This window comes from Rutidosis leptorrhynchoides, chromosome 11 (assembly GCF_046630445.1).
Source record: "Rutidosis leptorrhynchoides isolate AG116_Rl617_1_P2 chromosome 11, CSIRO_AGI_Rlap_v1, whole genome shotgun sequence".
In the NCBI taxonomy this organism is placed as follows: domain Eukaryota; kingdom Viridiplantae; phylum Streptophyta; class Magnoliopsida; order Asterales; family Asteraceae; genus Rutidosis; species Rutidosis leptorrhynchoides.
The window spans coordinates 98,588,025-98,612,219 of NC_092343.1; the positions used below are offsets into that span (position 1 = coordinate 98,588,025).

The following is a 24,195-nucleotide window of genomic DNA, read 5'->3' on the forward strand; positions in this document are numbered from 1 at the left end:
TAGAGGTCAAATACCTCGCGATGTAATCAACTATTGTGAATCGTTTATAATGTATATGAACGGGTCCTTTCATATTCAAACTATAGATTCACATGCAGAATTGTTACAAGAATTTCCAGAATTACAAGGAACAGGAGAATGTTCTTTAGGGGAAGGAACTGAACCAATTGATGAAGCTGAAATGTTAGCTGCACTTATGGCTAATGAATACGAACCAACAACAGAAGAACTTCAAATGCTAAAAGAGGAAGACATATATCGATACAAATCATCGATAGAAGAACCACCGATATTAGAGTTAAAGCCACTTCCAAACTATTTGGAATACGCTTATTTACATGGTGAATCTGAATTTCCTATAATAATATCATCTTCTCTTACGAAAAATGAAAAATATCAACTCATTTCTGTGCTAAAAGCTCATAAACCAGCTATTGCATGGAAGATTCATGACATTAAAGGCATAAGTCCTTCGTATTGCACACATAAAATCCTTATGAAATAAGGTCATAAAACATATGTGCAACACCAACGAAGACTAAATCCAAATATATAAGATGTTGTTAAGAAAGAAATAATTAAACTGCTCGATGCAGGTTTAATTTATTCAATCTCTGACAGTCCATGGGTAAGCCCAGTTCAATGTGTACCTAAGAAGGGTGGCATGACTGTCATCACAAATGAAAAAGATAAGCTTATTCCTACTAGGACTGTCATCACTTACCTTTACCTTTCATTGATCAATGTTGGAAAGATTAGCCGGAAACAGTTACTATTGTTTTCTTGACGGTTTCTCCGTATACTTTCAAATTCCAATCGCACCCGAGGACCAAGAGAAAACCACCTTCACGTGCCCTTATGGTACTTTTGCTTACAAACGCATGCCATTTGGACTTTGCAACGCCCCTGCAACCTTTCAAAGGTGCATGATGGCGATTTTTCACGATATGATAGAAGAATGCATGGAAGTTTTCATAGATGACTTTTCAGTCTTCGGTGATACTTTTGAAACATGTCTAGTTAATCTTGAACGAATGCTTATTAGATGCGAACAATCAAATCTAGTACTTAATTGGGAGAAATGCCATTTCATGGTTAAAGAAGGCATCGTTCTTGGTCATAAAATTTCAAAGGAAGGAATTGAAGTGGATAGAGCTAAAGTAGATGTAATTGCTAAACTTTTACATCCCACCAATGTTAGAGGAGTTAGGAGTTTTCTAGGGCATGCCGGTGTTTACCGACGTTTCATAAAAGACTTTTCTAAAATTACCACTCCGATGAATAAACTCCTAGAAAAAGATGCTCCATTCATCTTTTCAGATGAATGCATCAAATCTTTTAATATTCTTAAAGAAAAACTCACTAATGCGCCGATAATGATAACTCCAAATTGGAATCTGCCATTTGAACTCATGTGCGATGCAAGTGATTTTGCAATGGGAGCCGTTTTAGGACAAAGGATTGAAAAATGATTTCAACCTATATATTATGCTAGTAAGATGTTACAAGGAGCACAAACAAATTACACAACTACCGAAAAAGAACTCCTTGCTATTGTCTTTGCTTTTGACAAATTTCGTTCATATCTCGTTCTAGCAAAAACGGTGGTCTATACCGACCATTCTGCTCTTAGATACCTATTTTCAAAACAAGATGCCAAACCACGATTAATCTGTTAGATCTTACTCTTACAAGTGTTCGATGTTAGATCATCTTTCTCATCTTGAAAATCCTGAATTAGAAGTTCTAAATGAATCGGCTATACAAGATAACTTTCCTGATGAATATCTTTTGAAAATCGATTATAATGAAATTCCATGGTTTGCAGACTATGCAAACTACTTAGTATGTGGATTCCTTGAAAAAGGGTTGTCGTACCAAAAACGAAAGAATTTTTTTAGTGATATAAAACACTATTTTTGGGAAGATCCACATTTATTCAAATGTTGTCCCAATGGAATAATACGCCTATGTGTATTCGTAGATGAAGCTAGTCAAATCTTAAACCATTGTCACACAAGTCCAACAGGAGGGCATTATGGGCCTCAGCTTACCGCAAGAAAAGTTTATGACGCTGGATTCTATTGGCCTACAATTTTCAAAGAGGCACACCTTCTTTGTAAATCCTGTGATGCATGTCAAAGGGCTGGAAAAATAAGTCAACGTGATGAAATGCCACAAAATGTCATTCAAGTATGTGAAGTATTTGATATTTGGGGTATTGACTTTATGTGTCCATTTCCAAAATCTCATAATAATTTCTATATTCTCGTAGCCATTGACTATGTATCTAAATGGGCGGAAGCACAAGCTCTTCCAACTAACGATGCACGAGTTGTAGTCAACTTCTTAAAACGTCTTTTTGCAAGGTTCAGAACACCGAAAGCTTTAATAAGTGATCGGGGTACTCATTTTTGTAATAACCAACTTGAGAAAGTTCTCAAAAGATATGGAGCAACTCATAAAATCTCAACCGCTTATCATCCACAAACAAGTGGACAAGTTGAAAATACCAACCGAGCTTTAAAACGTATTCTAGAGAAAATTGTAGGATCAAATCCGAAGGAATGGTCCATGAAATTAGAGGATGCACTCTGGGCTTTTAGAACAGCCTACAAAACTCCAATTGGAACCACACCTTTTAAACTCGTTTACGGAAAAGCATGTCACCTTCCAGTAGAAATTGAGCACAAAGCATCGCTTTGAAGACATCTAATCTTGATTTGCATGAAGCCGGTCGTCTACGGTTAAGTCAACTAAACGAATTAGAAGAATTAAGACATGAAAGAACGAAGAAATAACATGATAAAAGAATCAGAAGTACAAAAGAATTTAAGGAAGGAGACAGAGTTCTTCTTTTTTCAATTCACGATTCAAGCTATTTCCTGGAAAATTGAAATCAAGATGGTCTGGACCATTCATAGTCAAAAGAGTTTTTCCGTACGGAACAGTAGAATTAATAAATTCAAATGGGATTGAATTTAAGGTTAATGGTCACAGAGTTAAACATTACATAGATAATCCAATGGAAGTTGAAGATGAAGTTAATCACAATTTCGACACCACAGCTAACTAAGTGTGGGAAGATTCGAATCTTTTAAGGGTAATATGAATTTCTGTTAGAGTTAGATATTCTGTTTTTGTGTAGCTCTCGAGAATGAAATCCGATTGGTCTTTCCCTAGCAGACCCTAAAGAACTAGTCTTCTCCCTCCATTCTGAATTTTTATTTCTTTTAGGTTTTACGAGATGAAGAATTCCTTTGATTTGAACCATGGTCTACTACTACACGCTATGATTACTAAACGTAATAATAACATCTTCCCGAGTGAACTGGTATCATTCATAAGAGGAAAAATGGACAAAGTGAGGAAAGAACTCAGGAAGAATCATAATAAGACACATTTTGGTAAAGGAAAATCAAAATTCGCAACAAAAAGAAGAGCACGACACCTTGAAAGATGTCATAAATGCAGAAAATGGTCACACGAAGGGAAATGTTCGAACAATCAAACACATTCCAATACCAAGTTCGTTACTCTATGCAGAGAAGGACCGTTCATATGTTTAGAAGAAAAGTTATTGAAAATTCGAGGTTACGCTTATTTAGCTATGGAGAACCAAATCAAACGACTCTCCTATGAGTCGGCTAAAGCAGGTCTCTAAGAATTCTATCTCACAGGTAAGTATGTACAGTTTTTATTTGTTTTTATTTATTGCTTTTAACCTTTTGATAATAAACGCCGAATCGTTCACTATAAAGTATTAAATTGATATTCAATAAAATTAGGTATGCGAAACCGAAATTATTAATATCATACAAAAATTTAATTCATCACTGTGAAATTTACCGTTTATTCATAAGGTATAAATATCTTTAATCAATCAGTCCAAAATATTTCAGAAATTCGTCAGGAGTAAAACTAGGTAATATAGCCGAAATTACTTTACCCAAAAGAGGGACGTATATTTTTGTTAATATTTGATTGATTAAAGTGAGATAAACGACCAAAAAGATTTTTATTTTTATTTTTACCTTGTTTTTAAAATTAATATATAACTATATTATTTTTAAATATAAGTTTGTAAAATTAATGTATATAAATATTAATAATATTTATATGAAATTTTATGCATTTTAAATTTAAGTTTGGTGTGAATTTAAAAACAAAAATGTACTTTATTTCATTAAGTTAAAATTTTGATATTTAAAATTCGTCGTAAGTTGAAGACTAGGTCATTGAACTGAAATTGCTTTACCCGAGGGTGGGGCGAGAAATTTTATTATCATTATTTTTAATTTTATTGATCTAAAGTATGCCAAAAACATTAAAAAAATAAATCCAAAAATCTTTGCTTTTAAAACAATCGCTTTAAAATGACAAATTTTAAAATTTTGTCGAGAGACGAACTAGGTAAACGTACCGAAACGCCCTCAATCTAAAAAGAAACTAAAATTTAAATTTATTCAATTTTTGTTTTTATAAGTAAAAGGTTATTATGAAAAAAAAAAGGGAATACACCCCATGCGATCGCATGGGGTTTGGCCTTTAAAATCATGCGATCGCATGGTAGGCCTGACCTGGTGAGATGATTAAAATTCAGTCGACTGCCTCTGTTTCCATCACTTCAACACACACATACACGAACACACTCTAAAACACTCCTCAAATCTTCAATTTTTCACCAAATTCAACGAAATTTCGTGCTATAATCCGCTATAATCATGCCTTTCTTCAGATGGGGAAGCAAAAAGGTAGAAATTTCACCCCTAAACTCCTAAATTTCCTAATTTTTGTGATAGTTATAATTAATTGTCCTAATTTAATTTTGATGATTTCTAGAGTAATTAGAGTTAAATTCTTAGTATACTATGCTTGTATAACCTAGATTGATGCTATTTGTCATGATTTGAAGCCTTAAGCTTCAAATTTTTTAGAAATCTAGGGTTTGCGTTCTTGAGCAATTTGGGGCTTTTTGATATAAACAGGTTATGGCCGATTTTTGTTATGAATTATTGCTAAATTAAGTAGTGTAACATGTTTAGGTAGCTAAATGATCCAAACTTTGATCCTAGACATGATTTTTGAGCATCAAAGTGGACTTTTTAAGTCTAAAATTCATGAACTTGATTAAATTGATGTAATTGCCATTTGAAACTTGTTTAATTGCTAGTAATGGTTATTTTAACATGTTATTTGAGTTGAATGCTTATGAACTTTGTATACCTTTTCATATATGCTTATTTGAAAATTTGTATAATTGATAAAAATATGAAAATGAATATAAGTTAATATGGATTAAACATGTTATTGAAATTATTTTAATTTGTTATTTTGCTAACACTAATGCTTATTTCGATGTACAAATTTTGTATTTAATGTGTTTTGCAGAGAAATACAGATAAAGACGGTGCATCATCGTCTAGACAACCTATAACAACCCTCATTTTTCTAATTTGAAATTTCCAAATTTGCCCCTAAGGTTTCATTGACTTATTCAGTATATAATTAGGGTTGTTATCCGTTCATAATTAATGATCGTAATTAATACTTGAATTTATTAAATACTAAAACCCTAATCATATTTAAATCCCTAAATCTAACCCCAAAACATTAAATACTAAACCCTAACACCATTTAGTATTAAATAATAAAATCCTAACCCTAATACTAAATTAGTAAAATAAACTATATGTAATAATATTAAATGGTGACAAATATAAATTTGAAAACTAATTAGAACTAAGTTAAAATGTAACAAAAAGACATGGACTAATAAGTGAATTGAATAAATAAAAGGTATTTAAATAAATGTAACTTAATAATAATAATAACTTTAAAAAAATATATATATATATAAATATATAATACATGTATAATAATTCGGCTAGATGTAAAAAAAATAGGAATTAAACTTGATCTTTTTAGTTAAACCAATCCTAGCCAAACTCAAATGCTTGTATCCTAATCCTAATTTAAATACAACCTCTAGCCTTAATCCTAATCTCTTCCTCACTTTTAAACTTTGAGTTGGATTCAAACACCTAATGCTATTACTATAAAAAGACCTCTAATTCATGGATTTTCATTCACAATTAAACCCTTTTCCTTTGTGTTTTGGTCGACTAATTCTGCAGCCCAAAATCATTCCCCTTTTTGCTGCTTTAGTCGACATAATACAGCTTCTTTTCCCTCCTTTTTAGTCTACTAAACAGCCCTCCATCACAGCCCCTTTTCAGTCGACTTTAACCTCCAAAAACAGCCTGCAAATACGCCACCACCACATCCCTTCTTCTGCCTGCAATCGCCACTTTTCCTGCTGCTGTTCAGCCTCCTGTTTTCGCTATCAAACAGCCCTTTTAACCTGCAATTATTCTGCTGCAATTTGCCATCAAAACAGCCCATAATCGACCTGTTCTGCTGCTTGTGTTGCTATGTTTTTATGCTGTTCTGGTGCAACGAAAATAGTCCACAAATCACTGGTTAGCTGCATTTTTTTTCTGCCTGCTTACAACTCGTCTGTTCAGTCCAAAACATCCAGGGAACTCAAGTAAGTTACTTCTGTATCTGCTGTATTATTCGATACCTTTTACAGCCCAAGATCACTCATTGTTTCTGCTTATTGCTGCGTGTTATTTTCTGTTTCTTGCTGCTGCCTTTCGTGACCAAAGAAGCCGAAGAAAAACCTCCTGTTGGTCGTGATTTCTTGCTGTGCTGCTGCTAATTTCTGTCGAGCTTATTCTGACCCAAAACAGCCTTTTGGGTCGTTATTGTTGCTGCTACTGGTCTGGCTATTTTTGAATCACCCACATCATCATAATTCTTGATTTCAATCTTGTTAAGGTAGTCCTAAAACCCTAGTATAATCTTGCTTTAAATCGATTACTTTTATGTTGTTATAAGTATTATGTATACGATGAATTAAGTATGATCATGTATGAATAAGGTTAAAAAGTATCGTAAAAGATTTTGATGGTGATTAATAAGATTGTTAAATTAAAAAGTATTATGAATGAGGTTAAAAGTTATTTGGTTATAATTTAGTTAGTATATTTACGTAAATTAATATGAACTAGTAGGCATAAAATTGGAATGGATGATAATTGTGGTTAGTAAAGATTAGTGTTAATATATGAAAAGGTTTATGTATGAGATTTAACGTATGATAAAAGAATAATGATAAGTTAAAAGTATTTAGGGTAAGATCTTAATCAAGTATTATGATTAGTTATTAATAAGAAGTTATGATCTTATGTTGAAATTTGGTTATGAATATGACATAGGGTATGAACTAGTAATGAATGTCATGTATTGATTATGATTTTATGTAGGAATAAGAATTATGATTTTATGTGAAAAGTAAAAGTATAATTAAAAGATGATAACGAGTATGATTATGATTATTAAGATTAGGGTTAAATATGATCATGATCTTTGTGTTGAAGTTGATTAATAACTAGTTAGTAAAGATAGACAAAGAATTATGAATTGATTATGACTAAAAATATTGCTAGTTATTAAGTTAAAAACTTATGATTTTATGTTAAAGCTATTACTTTAAGGTAATGATAATTAGGTTATGATTTCATGTGCATGAGTTAAAATAATAAGTAATAATAAAGATGATATACGTGCATGCATGCATGCATGCATACGTATGTATGTACATATGTAAAGGTAGATATATGCTTGTGTATATATTTAGATATATACATACGTGTATATGTATGTGTATATATGTATGTATATGTACGTGTGTATGTATGTATGAATGTGTATTGTGCAAGGTATATAAGTTAGTAAACATAGTAATAAAAAGTAATAAGTGTATATATATATATATATATATATATATATATATATATATATATATATATATATATATATATGTAACATCTTACACTTATGTATATGTAACACCTACACCTAATGTATATATATATCGTAAAGTTATGAACACATACATGTATAATAATAATAAAGAATATATATATGTATGTATCACATAGGTATAATTATATAATGATAAGTATACATAATAGTTGATTAATTAAATAATAATACTATTATTCCATAATAATACTATTATTTGTATAACCTATACACTTATCTATATAGTAACACTTAAGTACACTAAGTATATTATCACTTATTTAAATATAACTTTTCTCAAGAACGGTCACTGTTAATATAGTTTACTATATTAATAAACAATCTTTATGTCTATTAGACATTAATTAATTGAACATTATATCTCTAGGTTGAGATCTCCGATTACACACTCCATTCATACTACTTGAGTGGATTTTTCTTGCTTGCTATTAAGGTGAACTTCATAGCCCCACTTTTTAACTTTCTTTGTATACTTATTTTGAACTTTTGGGGTGAGACACATGCTTGCTTTTAAACTATTTTACACTTAGACACAAGTACCCGAAAACTGTTTAACTGTGCTGACATGCTTTGATTCATGCTAAATCCCTACCATGATATCGTTAATTACTGAAATTTTGGTAAGCTTAGTTATTGTGAATAGCGCTATTGAGAGTGATGTCTCTAACCATTTGACCGTTGGTCTTTGGTTACATAATAATGATTAAACGACACTGACACTTCAAGGTGTCCAGGGGTAACTTTGTTTTTGTCTCGATATCATAACTTCAGCATTTACGTTTGATAACTAAATCTTGTGGTCTAAAAACTTGTTATAATTATTAAACCTATGTTGTTCACTCAACCTTTTTGGTTGACACTTTAAGCATGTTTTGTCTCAGGTGAAGATTGCTAAAGATTATTTGCTATTTGGACTTTGCTGCTTTTGGAGTCCTCATTTATACATTCATATATTTGCATTAAAACAATTATTGTAATGAATTAATACTTTCCGCTGCTTTAATACATTGGTTATCCATTAAAACATCTCATATAGAGTCGTTATCATTTATACATACTTGTGTTGTGATATTGTGAAGTCATATTTCCCCGGCCCTATTTGGAGGTATGACACAACCTGAACAAGAACCTGATCAAGAACCACAACCGGAACCCCAACCTGAACAACAACAACATTATGATCAACACTTGCTATATTATGAGCCGGAACCACTGTTTTACACTCATTATCGTCAATTTCAGCCTCACCCGAGGATTATGCACCCACTTATCGATGACCAACAGTTACATCCCAACCTAAGATTCGATCGTTGTTGGACAGAATACCCGAAATTTTAAAAGAACATGCACATTCTTTACCACAAAAATATTGAAATGCCTCGGGTAATTGATTGGGAGCCTTTAGAAGCGGTTAACTTAGCCGAACCGGTTAGGGATTTACTAGTTCAGAGGTATGGTAACTCTGCATTTAATGATTGGATTCACTTATTTACTACACGTAGAACTATATATAGAGAATGGTGTGTTGAATTGCTTAGCACTATAGAGTTAAATAATGAAGTTACTATGTTAGGAGATAAAAGTTTTATTAGATTTGTTTTAGGAGGTACAATGTACAGAATGTCCATGCTAGACATGGCTAGGGCTTTACTGATCTACACCCCCGCTGAGATTATTACACCTGATTGTAATAGTTTAATTGCTGAAGGTGAAAGAGTAGATAGGAATTTTGACGCTAACGCCATATGGAGGCGTATGTCAAGATTTAGGAAATTTACGCGGGGTGGAAGACACTCCTACTTAGATATTGATAGAGCAGAGCTCCGGATAATAGATAGATTCTTAGCGAACTCAATTACACAACGGGGTAAAAACAAAGAGAAAATGACCCTAAACGATTTATTCTATCTTAAGTGTATTCGAGACCTGAGGAGCTTTGTTAACATTCCTTATTGCGTAGGCTACTATTTATCTAAAGTTGTTGAGGGTATGCAGGCAGGAAGTATTATAGGGGGAGGTATTTTTGTTACTCTCATTGGAGAGTACTTAGGTGTAGATAAAGAGCATGGGGGTCCGATGGTAGAGATTGAGGAACAAGCCGAGAGCATAGGCTTGCAGGTTTATCAAGGTGCAAAAGTACTAAAACGGAGGCACAATATGCCAATACCATATCAGGGCACCCATCCACAGGTAGAGAGGGGTTCGGATGAGGAGATGGAGGAAGGAGATGACATTAGGGATAGTTATACTGATGTCTTCCAGCATGTAGATGAGGTGGAAATGAATAACCAGGCTAGGCGACATCAGTATGAGCAGTGGAGAGCCACGGATGAGTATGAGCTCTCCAGACGACGTCAACACGATAGCTGGCAAGTTCATCAGCACCAAATCATGAGCCAGCTATCATATCAGGTACCACATAACTACATCCCGACTCGACCTGCTTACTATCCACCACATCAGCCCGACATGCGACCACCCTTTGACCTGTACGACCCCAATCAAACCTACCAGGACACCTATCACCAACCATGGAACCCGAGCGATGATATGAACTGGAATCCCTATCCAAATCAATAGTGTTCCATTGGTGATTTCTAATCTTTTATTATTTTTATCTATTTATGTTAAACATTTAACATTTTGATAATTTTATGTAATGTTTAACATTTTTATTATTATGTACTAATATTTCATTTTTGTAATTTGAAAGTGGGATATTAAGTCCCATTTCAAAATACCATGCATGTTTATATTTGTATTGTATGTATTTTATTTCATGTACACAACAGGGTAAAACAGCGCATTTTCAAAGACTGGCATTAAGTTCAGCAAAAGTAACTAATTTTGACGACAAGATGCAAAATATATGTGAAATAACAACTGCAGGAATGAAAAAATGATGTGCACCATTTATCATTCAAATAATCAACAATATGTTTGGAAATGTTGGTAAAATTTAATCATTTTTCTACGCTAATCACCCTCAATAATTTAAATTGTTACTGATTTCTTGCAAATGAGGGCATTGCAAGATCTTAAGTGTGGGAAGGGATTAAATTCTTTCGGTTTAAAAAAAAAATTTGACTTATACACTTGGTTTAATAGCCACCGTTAAAATATTAGTAACGTAGTAGTTGTATTAGAATTTAGTGCTCTCTGATAATAAAGAACAGCCCTAGTCTTATATACTGACTATCCACTTCTAGTAAAAATTTTAAAATTTTTAACTAAATGAACTCAAAATCATGTTTATACATATTTATGAACGATAAAACTAGGTGTTAACACCGAAATTATTGTTACCTCGGAAAGGACATAAATTGAGAAACAACCCAAAACGCTTGAATTCATTTAAAATGGAATAGAAGAAAATAAAAAGGCAAAGAAAGAAAAATAAAAGCCAAGTGTGGAAAAAATTTACCAAGTTATTTAAAAAATATATCACATATTTTTGTACAAATAATTGAAGATACTTTTGTTTTAGACGATATTAATCAGTTTTACCCAGTTTATTGTAATATAAATGAAATTTAAAAGGAAGTAAAGTCTTCCGAAAAAAAGACACGCGCTTCTTCATTTAGGTCAGGAAGTTGTCGTCCAGACTAGTTGTAAAGTCTACGAAAAACCTTGAAAAGTTTTCTCGAAAATCAGCTGGAAATCCACGGACCTCAGCATCAAACAGGGTCGCTAAGTGGTCAGACTTATCCTAACCATGAGAGGATCTGTCTCGTACAATGGGGGGGGCACCGTGAAAAATAGCTTATAAGACTAATAAATCAGATCCCCAGAAAGGATAATCTCCTTAAAAGATCAAAAATCAGCTTTTAAGCCTGATATTACTCAATCCTTGAGATTGACCTTAAAGATTGAGATTTCAAACTCATGGAATTCAATGATATCTAAACTCGAGCTTGAACAATAAAATATTTTGATCAAAATTATAAACCGATTTGTTTTCTGAAAACCTATTTTCAATGCGTTCATTACCATTGAACGTAAAATCCTAAGAATTCACCAGAATTCATTAGGTCAGCTGAACCAAATCGGGTGTCAACCGTAAGAACGGTGGTTGCATAGCATGGTCGAAGACAGGACCTTGTACCAGACCAAAAAACTATAGGGTGATCTTTACTATTGCTCCTACAAAGGATAGTAATTGCATCCAACACGATATAGACCATAATCAAAAGCATGTCATTAGACATTGCCTTAACAGTTGCTTGTTCAACGCTTTCCTTTACAACCGGACGGTAGTTTACCGAAAGGTAATATACGGAGCAAGTATACTGGACGTGTTGCTTTCCCAATACAAGGTTAGTAAGTGGGTGACACAAAACCGCAAATTTTGAGCTAAAATTTTCAAATCTGAAACCCACAAAACCCACAAAAAAATTTTGCAAACACCGGTGAAGGGTTATTCCGGAAAAGTTATCTAGGGTAAAAGCTAGAATGAATTTTCAAAAGATCAATGTTTTCATAAAGATCCAATTTCCTAAAGGATCTAAATTTTTATAGTCATGTGGGACTGTAAACCACAACGTTACTATCATTGTTCATACCGCCGTATTAAAATCACTGATGTACAAAGTGTGAAGAATAAAGAAGTGATTCTAGTAAAGTTATATTCAAGTTCTATATTGCTTGAGGACAAGCAACGCTCAAGTGTGGGAATATTTGATAATGCTAAAAATGAACACATATTTCATAGCATTATCCTTCAAGAAAGACAAGCTTTTAGTTGCAATTGTTCTATTTACAAGTGATATTCGTTTAAATATTAAAAAGTGAAGACAAAAGACAGATTCGACGATTTGAAGACGCAAATGACCAAAACGCTAAAAAGTATAAAGTACAATTAAAGTGGTTCAATTTATTGATGAGAAACGTCTAGAAATTACAAGAGTACAAGCCGCAAAACGCAAAGTACAAGTTATTAAATCGTACGAAAGGACGTTCGAAAATTCGAAACCGGGACATGAACCAACTATCAACGCGCGATGCAACGGACCTAAAATAACAAGTCAACTATGCATAAGAATATAATATAATGTATATATAATTATATAAAATTATATATTATATTATAAAATAAATAAATCAAGAGCCGCCCACGTTTTTGGAAGCAAATAGAGCAGGAAAAGAAGGCCATGCGATCGCATGACCTGGGTACCTTATTCCCATGTGATCGCATGGCACCGAGGACCTGGCCACATCTATAAATAGCAACATATTTCGGACATTTTATGTACACCTTCATTCAATGATCTCTCACTCTCTCAATATATATTTATATTTTATAATTATTATTCTAATATTAAGTTAATAATAATAAGGTTATATTGGCGAATGTTTTTAGTTTGTAAGTCGAAATTCTGTCCGTGTAACACTACGCGATTAATACTCATTGTAAGTTATGTTCAACCTTTTTAAACTAATGTCTCGTAGCTAAGTTATTATTATGTTTATTTAAGCCGAAGTAATCGTGATGTTGGACTAAATATTAAGACGAGGTTATTGGGCTTTGGACCATAATTGGGGTTTGGACAAAAGACCGACACTTGTGGAAACTGGACGATGGGCTATTAATGAGCTTTATATTTGTTTAACTGAATGATAGTTCGTTAATTTAATATAGAGATTTACAATTTGAGGTAATTATAAATAACCACATATACTCGATCGGACACGATGGGCGGGATATTTATAAATACTAATAATCGTTCATTTAACCAGACACGGAAATGGATTAATAGTCAATGGACTCATTAAAACAGGGTGGATTACATACAAGGACTCTTGGTGTAATTGTTAATAAAGTATTAAAACCTTGGATTGCACACAGTCGATAACCTGGTGTAATCATTAACAATGTATTAAAACCTTATTACAGTTTACGTCCCCAATTAGTTGGAATATTTGACTTCGAGTATAAGGGTAATTTGAAGAGGACACTCGCACTTTATATTTATGACCGATGGACTGTTATGGACAAAAACCAGATGGACATATCGAATAATCCAGGACAAAGGACAATTAACCCATGGTAATAAATTAAAATCAACACGTCGAACATCATGATTACGGAAGTTTAAATAAGCATAATTCCTTTATTTTATATCTCATCGCACTTTTATTTATCGTCATTTTATTTTTCGTACTTCAAATTATTGCACTTTTAATTATCGTACTTTTATTTATCGCACTTTTATTTATCGTCATTTACTTTACGCTTTAAATTAAGTTATTTTTATATTTAATATTTTACATTAGGTTTTAACTGTGATTTAAATCTTAAAATCGACAAACCGGTCATTAAACGGTAAAATCTCCCTTTTATAATAATAATAATATTACTTATATATATTTATACAAATATAGTTTAAAATAAATATAGCGTTAAATTTAGCTGACTCCTTGTAGAACGAACCAGACTTACTAAAAACTAAACTACTCTACGATTAGGTACACTACCTACAAGTGTTGTAGCAAGGTTTAGGTATATCCATTCAATAAATAAATAAATAACATGTGTAAAATTGTATCTTATTTAATAGTATTTCGTAGTAAAATTAATAGTATTACGTACTACACCTCGCACACATCAAGTGTTTTTGGCACCGCTACCGGGGACGCCATAGAACTATATAAAAAAATTTAGTTTTAAGCTATTTTTGTAAAAATATATTTACATAAGTTTTAAATATTAAAAACAAAAATATAAAAACATAAAAAGAAAAATATATTTCTATATTTTTTTTAAGTGTTTAAATTAAAAAGTTTTTTTTAGTTACAAAAAACTAATAAGTATTATTTTTTGTATATATAAGTTTTATTTAAAGTATATTTTTCTATAAATTAAAAACAGAAAAAAATACGCTGAACCTGTCGATTTTTAAACTGCATCATTCTGAATCTGCATTGCCATGCGATCGCATGGCTACAATGCTTGATACCCATGCGACCGCATGAGGTATTCTGACAAGCCTGAAACCTAAGACAACATTTATTACGCGTAAGTTTTATTAATTATTATTATTATTATTGTTAACCCTAATTTGGGTTGCATAATTAATTAGTTTTTAAATTTTAGTTTTAATTTATAATTAGTATTATTAAGTTTTAATATTCTTGTTAACTATATAAAATAATACTTTTATAAAATAATAATATAAAAATAATATTTTTGTAAAATTGTATTTGTATCAACTTAGTTTATTTTTGTATTTTGTATTTTTCTTTATTATCGTTTAATTCGTAACTTTTATAATTTATTGTTCGTAATTAGTTTTAAACTTAGTATTTTACCGTAGTAATTTTATATTTCTAGGTTTTTAGGCTTTGCCGTAAAATCTCTTAAGTGCTTTTTCTTTAGATTAATATTTAGACGCTTTAGAATTTTACAACGTCGCTTATCGCTTTAGTATTTAATAGATTTTAGTGCCTTTTTAAGTTATTGCCATTTTGGATATAGAATTTCTTTTAAGCTTTAATACCTTTAGACGCAACTTTTAGTCTTAAGTTTTTAGAATTCTAAGTTTCGACGCTTTATTTTCTTATTTTTATTTTTCGACTGTTTGTTTTTCGACGTTTGTTTTTCGACTCTTATTTCTCGACGCGCTTGCTCTAGTTTTTAGGACATAGATTTTTATCTTCTTTAAAATTTTGACGAAAAATTATTTTAAGCGGTTAAATTGATAGACATCCAAATTTTCTGGTTCGTAGTAATAGTTGGATTTATTAGTGCCGAGTTGTGGGCTTCCGATTTAAAGGGTCCTGGCTACCTGCTGCATCTATTGGCTACTCGAAACGTGGGCAAAATCAGAAAAGTCTATTAATTTGATAACTTATATAATTTTTTTTATTTTTATAACTAATAGGATATTCAGTGAATGCACCGAGCAAAACGTTCACCACCTTTCATACGTTCACCACCTGTAACTCGATCAAGACATCTAGCCAACATTGTTGCCGTTGATTTTTCTTTAGAATCATCATCTAGTCGACCAAGTACTCCAATCAAATTTCCGATAATCCATTCTTTGAACCCAACCTCACAACTGAGAACCCGGAGGATATTCAAGGACAATTAAGAGATCTTGAACCACAAATCATTCAACTAGAGATTGTAGAGGAAGAAACCATTAAAAACAGAATCCCCTAGTGATTCAGATTCAACAAATTCAATTATGGAAAATCAGGAACCTCTAAGTATGGAGGATCGAATGAGAGCCACACGCACGGGCCAAGGTCATGCAATTACTCAACCAGACATTAACGCACCAGATTATGAAATCAAAGGACAAATCCTACACATGGTAACTAATCAATGCCAATTTAGTGGTACGCCAAAAGAAGATCCAAACGAACATCTTTGAACCTTTAATAAGATTTGTACTCTATTCAAAATCAGAGAAGTTGAGGATGAACAGATCTATCTCATGTTATTTCCCTGGACTTTAAAGGGAGAAGCCAAAGATTGGTTAGAATCGTTACCTGAAGGGGCGATTGATACATGGGATGTTTTAGTTGAAAAATTTCTTAAAAGATTCTTTCCGGCATCTAAAGCCGTGAGACTTCAAGGAGAAATTGTTACGTTCACACAAAAGCCAAATGAAACTTTATATCAAGCGTGGACAAGATTCGAAAAGTTATTGAGTGGATGACCTCAACATGGTTTAGAGTCTTATCAAATAGTACAAATATTCTACCAAGGATGCGACATTACTACACAAAAAGATATCGACATAGCAGCTGGTGGTTCCATTATGAAGAAAACCGCAACTTAAGCTTACAAAATTATTGATAACACAGCCTCCCACTCACATGAGTGGCATCAAGAAAAAGACATCGTTAGATCATCTAAAGCAGCTAGAGCCGATTTTAGCCATGACTTTGATTCCATTTCCGCAAAGATAGATGCTTTCGAGAGGAGAATGGAAAAGATGACTAAAGATATTCACGCAATACGAATTAGTTGTGAGCAGTGTGGAGGACCACATTTGACAAAAGATTGTCTCAGTATTGAACAAACAATGGAACAAAGAGAGAATGTATCATACATGAACCAAAGGCCTGGAAATAATTATCAGAATAATTATCAACCGCCAAGACCAAACTACAATCAAAATCAGAATTATAACCGAAATGTTCCATACAGCAACCAACAAGGTCCTAGCAATCAAAAAGTATCTAATAATACTTACAACCAGCAAAGACCTATTTTTCAAAATAAACCACCACAAACCGATGATAAAAAGCCAAATTTAGAAGATATGATGTCGAAGCTAGTTGAATCTCAAACTCAATTTTTCACATCTCAGAAACAAACGAATGAACAAAATGCTCAAGCATTTAGAAATCAACACGCTTCTATTCAAAATCTGGAATAAGAAGTAAGTAACCTAGCAAGGTTGATAGGTGAAAGAAAACCGGGGAGTCTACCTAGCGATACAAATGCTAACCCTCGGAATGAAACAGCTAAAGCCATTACCACAAGAAGTGGTATTACACTTAAACCACCTGAAATACCTGTAATTTCTGATGACTCTATTCCTACTCCACAAGCACCACAGCCTGAGTAAGAGAAGGAAACAGAACCGGTAGTTGAAAAGGTTAATGAATATAATACAGTTAAGGCAAAGCCTTATGTTAAACCATACCTACCACCACTTCCTTACCCGAGTAAAATGAGAAAAGAAAGACTTGAAGCCGAGCAATTCAAATTTTTGAATATGTTTAAACAAATAAATGTCAATCTTCCTTTCATTGATGTGATTTCAGGAATGCCAATATATGCTAAATTCTTGAAAGATCTAATCACAAATAGAAAGAAAATGAGAGAACTCTCGGCTGTTACAATGAATGCTAATTGTTCTGCAGTGCTGTTAAATAAACTACCAGAAAAATAATCAGATCCAGGTAGTTTCACAATTCCATGTTTTCTGGGTAGTCTTAGTTCAATAGAAGCACTGACAGACTTAGGTGCTAGTATAAATTTAATGGCATATTCATTATACGCTAAACTAGACCTCGGAGAATTGAAACCAACATGAATAAGTATACAACTAGCCGATCGATCAGTAAAATATCCTAGAGGGATAATGGAAAATATGCTAGTTAAAGTTGGTACTTTAGTTTTTCCAGTAGATTTTGTTATTCTGGACATGGAAGAAGATTCTCGAGTTCCTCTCATATTAGGAAGACCATTCTTAAATACGGCTAAAGCAATAATAGACGTGTTTGGTAAGAAACTGACCCTAAGTATAGAGGACGAGAGTGTTACCTTTTCTGTTGAGAGAGCAATGCAACAACCGCAATCTGCAGATGATACATGTTATTATATTCAAACTATAGATTCACATGCAGAATTGTTACAAGAATTTTCATAATTACAAGGAACAGGAGAATGTTCTTTAGGAGAAGGAACTGAACCAATTGATGAAGCTGAAATGTTAGCTGCACTTATGGCTAATGAATATGAACCCACAACAGAAGAACTTCAAATGCTAAAAGAGGAAGACAGATATCGATACAAATCACCGATAGAAGAACCACCGATATTAGAGTTAAAGCCACTTCCAAACCATTTGGAATACGCTTATTTACATGGTGAATCTGAATTACCTGTAATAATATCGTCTTCTCTTACGAAAAATGAAAAATCTCAACTCATTTCTGTGCTAAAAGCTCATAAACCAGCTATTGCATGGAAGATTCATGACATTAAAGGCATAAGTCCTTCGTATTGTACACATAAAATCCTTATGGAAGAAGGTCATAAAACATATGTGCAACGCCAACGAAGACTAAATCCAAATATGCAAGATGTTGTTAAGAGAGAAATAATTAAACTGCTCGATGCAGGTTTAATTTATCCAATCTTTGATAGTCCATGGGTAAGCCCAGTTCAATGTGTACCTAAGAAGGGTGGCATGACTGTCATCACAAATGAAAAATATGAGCTTATTCCTACTAGGGCTGTAACGGGATGGCGTGTTTGTATTGATTATAGAAAACTAAATGACGCCACCAGAAAAGATCAATTTCCTTTACCTTTCATTGATCAAATGTTGGAAAGATTAGCCGGAAACAGTTACTATTGTTTTCTTGACGGTTTCTCCGGATACTTTCAAATTCCAATCGCACCCGAGGACCAAGAGAAAACCACCTTCACGTGCCCTTATGGTACCTTTGCTTACAAACGCATGCCATTTGGACTTTTCAATGCCCCTGCAACCTTTCAAAGATGCATGATGGTGATTTTTCACGACATGATAGAAGAATGCATGGAAGTTTTCATGGATGACTTTTCAGTCTTCGGTGATACTTTTGAAACATGTCTAGTTAATCTTGAACGAATGCTTATTAGATGCGAACAATCAAATCTAGTACTTAATTGGGAGAAATGCCATTTCATGGTTAAAGAAGGCATCGTTCTTGGTCATAAAATTTCAAAGGAAGGAATTGAAGTGGATAGAGCTAAAGTAGATGTAATTGCTAAACTTCCACATCCCACCAATGTTAGAGGAGTTAGGAGTTTTCTAGGGCATGCCGGTTTTTACCGACGTTTCATAAAAGACTTTTCTAAAATTGCCACTCCGATGAATAAACTCCTAGAAAAATATGCTCCATTCATCTTTTCAGATGAATGCATCAAATCTTTTAATATTCTTAAAGAAAAACTCACTAATGCGCCAATCATGATAACTCCAAATTGGAATCTGCCATTTGAACTCAAGTGCGATGCAAGTGATTTTGCAATGGGAGCCGTTTTAGGACAAAGGATTGAAAAATGATTTCAACCTATATATTATGCTAGTAAGACGTTACAAGGAGCACAAACAAATTACACAACTACCGAAAAAGAACTCCTTGCTATTGTCTTTGCTTTTGACAAATTTCGTTCATATCTCGTTCTAGCAAAAATGGTGGTCTATACCGACCATTCTGCTCTTAGATACCTATTTTCAAAACAAGATGCCAAACCATGATTAATCCGTTGGATCTTACTCTTACAAGAGTTCGATATTGAGATCCGAAACAAAAAGGGAGCAAAAAATCTCGCAGCTGATCATCATTCTCGTCTTGAAAATCCTGAATTAGAAGTTCTAAATGAATCGGCTATACAAGATAACTTTCCTGATGAATATCTTTTGAAAATCGATTATAATGAAATTTCATGGTTTGCAGACTATGCAAACTACTTAGTATGTGGATTCCTTGAAAAAGTGTTGTCGTACCAAAAACGAAAGAAATTCTTTAGTGATATAAAACACTATTTTTGGGAAGATCCACATTTATTCAAAATTGTCCCGATGGAATAATACGCCGATGTGTATTCGGAGATGAAGCTAGTCAAATCTTAAATCATTGTCACACATGACCAACAGGAGGGCATTATGGGCCTCAGCTTATCGCAAGAAAAGTTTATGACGCTAGATTCTATTGGCCTACAATTTTCAAAGACGCACACCTTCTTTGTAAATCCTGTGATGCATGTCAAAGGGCCGGAAAAATAAGTCAACGTGATGAAATGCCACAAAATGTCATTCAAGTATGTGAAGTATTTGATGTTTGGGGTATTGACTTTATGGGTCCATTTCCAAAATCTCATAATAATCTCTATATTCTCGTAGCCATTTATTATGTATCTAAATGGACGGAAGCACAAGCTCTCCCAACTAACGATGCACGAGTTGTAGTCAACTTCTTAAAACGTCTTTTTGCAAGGTTCGGAACACCGAAAGCTTTAATAAGTGATCGGGGTACTCATTTTTGTAATAACCAACTTGAGAAAGTTCTCAAAAGATATGGAGCAACTCATAAAATCTCAACCGCTTATCATCCACAAACAAGTGTACAAGTTGAAAATACCAACCAAGCTTTAAAACATATTCTAGAGAAAACTGTAGGATCAAATTCGAAGGAATGGTCCATGAAATTGGAGGATGCACTCTGGGTTTTAGAACAGCCTACAAAACTCCAATTGGAACCACACCTTTTAAACTCGTTTACGGAAAGCATGTCACCTTCCAGTAGAAATTGAGCACAAAGCATTCTGGGCTTTGAAGACATGTAATCTTGATTTGCATGAAGCCGGTCGTCTACGATTAAGTCAACTAAATGAATTAGAAGAATTAAGACATGATGCATATGAAAATTCATTAATCTATAAGGAAAGAACGAAGAAATAACATGATAAAAGAATCAGAAGTACAAAAGAATTTAAGGAAGGAGACAGAGTTCTTCTTTTCAATTCACGATTCAAGCTATTTCTGGAAAAATTGAAATCAAGATGGTCTGGACCATTCATAGTCAAAAGAGTTTTTCCATACAGAACAGTAGAATTAATAAATTCAAATGGGATTGAATTTAAGGTTAATGGTCACAGAGTTAAACATTACATAGATAATCCAATGGAAGTTGAAGATGAAGTTAATCACAATTTCGACACATTAATCACAATTTCGACACCACAGCTAACTAAGTGTGGGAAGATTCGAATCTTTCAAGAGTAATATGAATTTCTGTTAGAGTTAGATGTTCTGTTTTCGTGTAGTTCTCGAGAATGGAATCCGATTGGTCTTTCCCTAGCAGACCCTAAAGAACTAGTCTTCTCCCTCCATTCTGAATTTTTATTTCTTTTAGGTTTTACGAGATGAAGAATTCCTTTGATTTGAACCATGGTCTACTACTACACGCTATGATTACTAAACGTAATAATAACATCTTCCCGAGTGAACTGGTATCATTCATAAGAGGAAAAATGGACGAAGTGAGGAAAGAACTCAGGAAGAATCATAATAAGACACATTTTGGTAAAGGAAAATCAAAATCCGTAACAAAAAGAAGAGCACGACATCTTGAAAGATGTCATAAATGCGGAAAATGGTCACACGAAGGGGAATGTTCGAACAATCAAACACATTCCAATACCAAGTTCATTACTCTATGCAGAGAAGGACCGTTCATATGTTTAGAAGAAAAGTTATTGAAAATTCGAGGTTACGCTTATTTAGCTATGGAGAACCAAATCGAACGACTCTCCTATGAGTCGGCTAAAGCAGGTCTCTAAGAATTCTATCTCACAGGTAAGTATGTACAGTTTTTATTTGTTTTTATTTATTGCTTTTAACCTTTTGATAATAAACGCTGAATCGTTCGCTATAAAGTATTAAATTGATATTCAATAAAATTAGGTATGCGAAACCGAAATTATTAATATCATACAAAAATTTAATTCATCACTGCAAAATTTACCGTTTATTCATAAGGTATAAATATCTTTAATCAATCAATCCAACATATTTCAGAAATTCGTCAGGAGTAAAACTAGGTAATATAGACGAAATTACTTTACCCAAAAGAGGGACGTATATTTTTGTTAATATTTGATTGATTAAAGTGGAATAAAAGACCAAAAAGTTTTTTATTTTCTATTTTTACCTTGTTTTTAAAATTACTATATAACTATATTATTTTTAAATATAAGTTTGTAAAATTAATGTATATAAATATTAATAATATTTATATGCAATTTTATGCATTTTAAATTTAAGTTTGGTGTGAATTTAAAAACAAAAATGTACTTTATTTCATTAAGTTAAAAATTTGATATTTAAAATTCGTCGTAAGTTGAAGACTAGGTCATTGAACCGAAATTGCTTTACCTGAGGGCGGGGCGAGAAATTTTATTATCATTATTTTTAATTTTATTGATCTAAAGTATGACAAAAACATTAAAAAAAAATCCAAAAATCTTTGCTTTTAAAACAATCGCTTTAAAATGACAAATTTTAAAATTTTATCGAGAAACGAACTAGGTAAACATACCGAAATGCCCTCAATCTAAAAAGAAATAAAATTTTAAATTTATTCAATTTTTGTTTTTATAAGTAAAAGGTTTTTATGACAAAAAAAAAAGGGAATACACCCCATGCGATCGCATGGGGTTTGGCTTTTAAAATCATGCGATCGCATGGTAGGCCTGACCTGGTGAGATGATTAAAATTCAGTCGACTGCCTCTGTTTCCATCACTTCAACACACACATACACGAACACACTCTAAAACACTCCTCAAATCTTCAATTTTTCACCAAATTCAACGAAATTTCGTGCTATAATCCGCTATAATCATGCCTTTCTTCAGATGGGGAAGCAAAAAGGTAGAAATTTCACCCCTAAACTCCTAAATTTCCTAATTTTTGTGATAGTTATAATTAATTGTCCTAATTTAATTTTGATGATTTCTAGCGTAATTAGAGTTAAATTCTTAGTATACTATGCTTGTATAACCTAGATTGATGCTATTTGTCATGATTTGAAGCCTTAAACTTCAAATTTTTTAGAAATCTAGGGTTTGTATTCTTGAGAAATTTGGGGCTTTTTGATATAAACAGGTTATGGCCGATTTTTGTTATGAATTATTGCTAAATTAAGTAGTGTAACATGTTTAGGTAGCTAAATGATCCAAACTTTGATCCCAAACATGATTTTTGAGCATCAAAGTGGACTTTTTAAGTCTAAAATTCATGAACTTGATTAAATTGATGTAATTGCCATTTAAAACTTGTTTAATTGCTAGTAATGGTTATTTTAATATGTTATTTGAGTTGAATGCTTATGAACTTTGTATACCTTTTCATATATGCTTATTTGAAAAATTGTAGAATTGATAAAAATATGAAAATGAATATAAGTTTAATATGGATTAAACATGTTATTAAAATTGTTTTAATTTGTTATTTTGCTAACACTAATGCATATTTGGATGTTCAAATTTTGTGTTTAATGTGTTTTGTAGATAAATACAGATACAGACAGTGCATCATCGTCTAGACAACCTGAACAAGAACCTGATCAAGAACCACAACCGGAACCACAACCTGAACAACAACAACATTATGATTAACACATGCTATATTATGAGCCGGAACCACTGTTTTACACTCATTATCGTCAATTTCAGCCTCACCCGAGGATTATGCACCCACTTATCGATGACCAACAGTTACATCCCAACCTAAGATTCGATCGTTGTTGGACAGAATACCCAAAATTTTAAAAGAACATGCACATTCTTTACCACAAAAATTTTGAAATGCCTCAGGTAATCGATTGGAAGCCTTTGGAAGCGGTTAACCTAGCCGAATCGGTTATGGATTTACTAGTTCAGAGGTATGGTAACTCTGCATTTAACGATTGGATCCGCTTATTTACTACACGTAGAACTATATATAAAGAATGGTGTGTTGAATTGCTTAGCACTATAGAGTTAAATAATAAAGTTACTATGTTAG

At 32.7% G+C, this 24,195-nt stretch overlaps 1 non-coding gene across 1 annotated transcript; it reads right to left on the minus strand.

Annotated features, from left to right (window-relative positions):
* Positions 1-16,466: 16,466 nt before the first annotated feature.
* LOC139879251 (small nucleolar RNA R71) lies at positions 16,467-16,573 on the minus strand. The gene has a single exon (XR_011770104.1). It is a non-coding gene; the product is annotated as a small nucleolar RNA R71 (small nucleolar RNA).
* Positions 16,574-24,195: the final 7,622 nt, after the last annotated feature.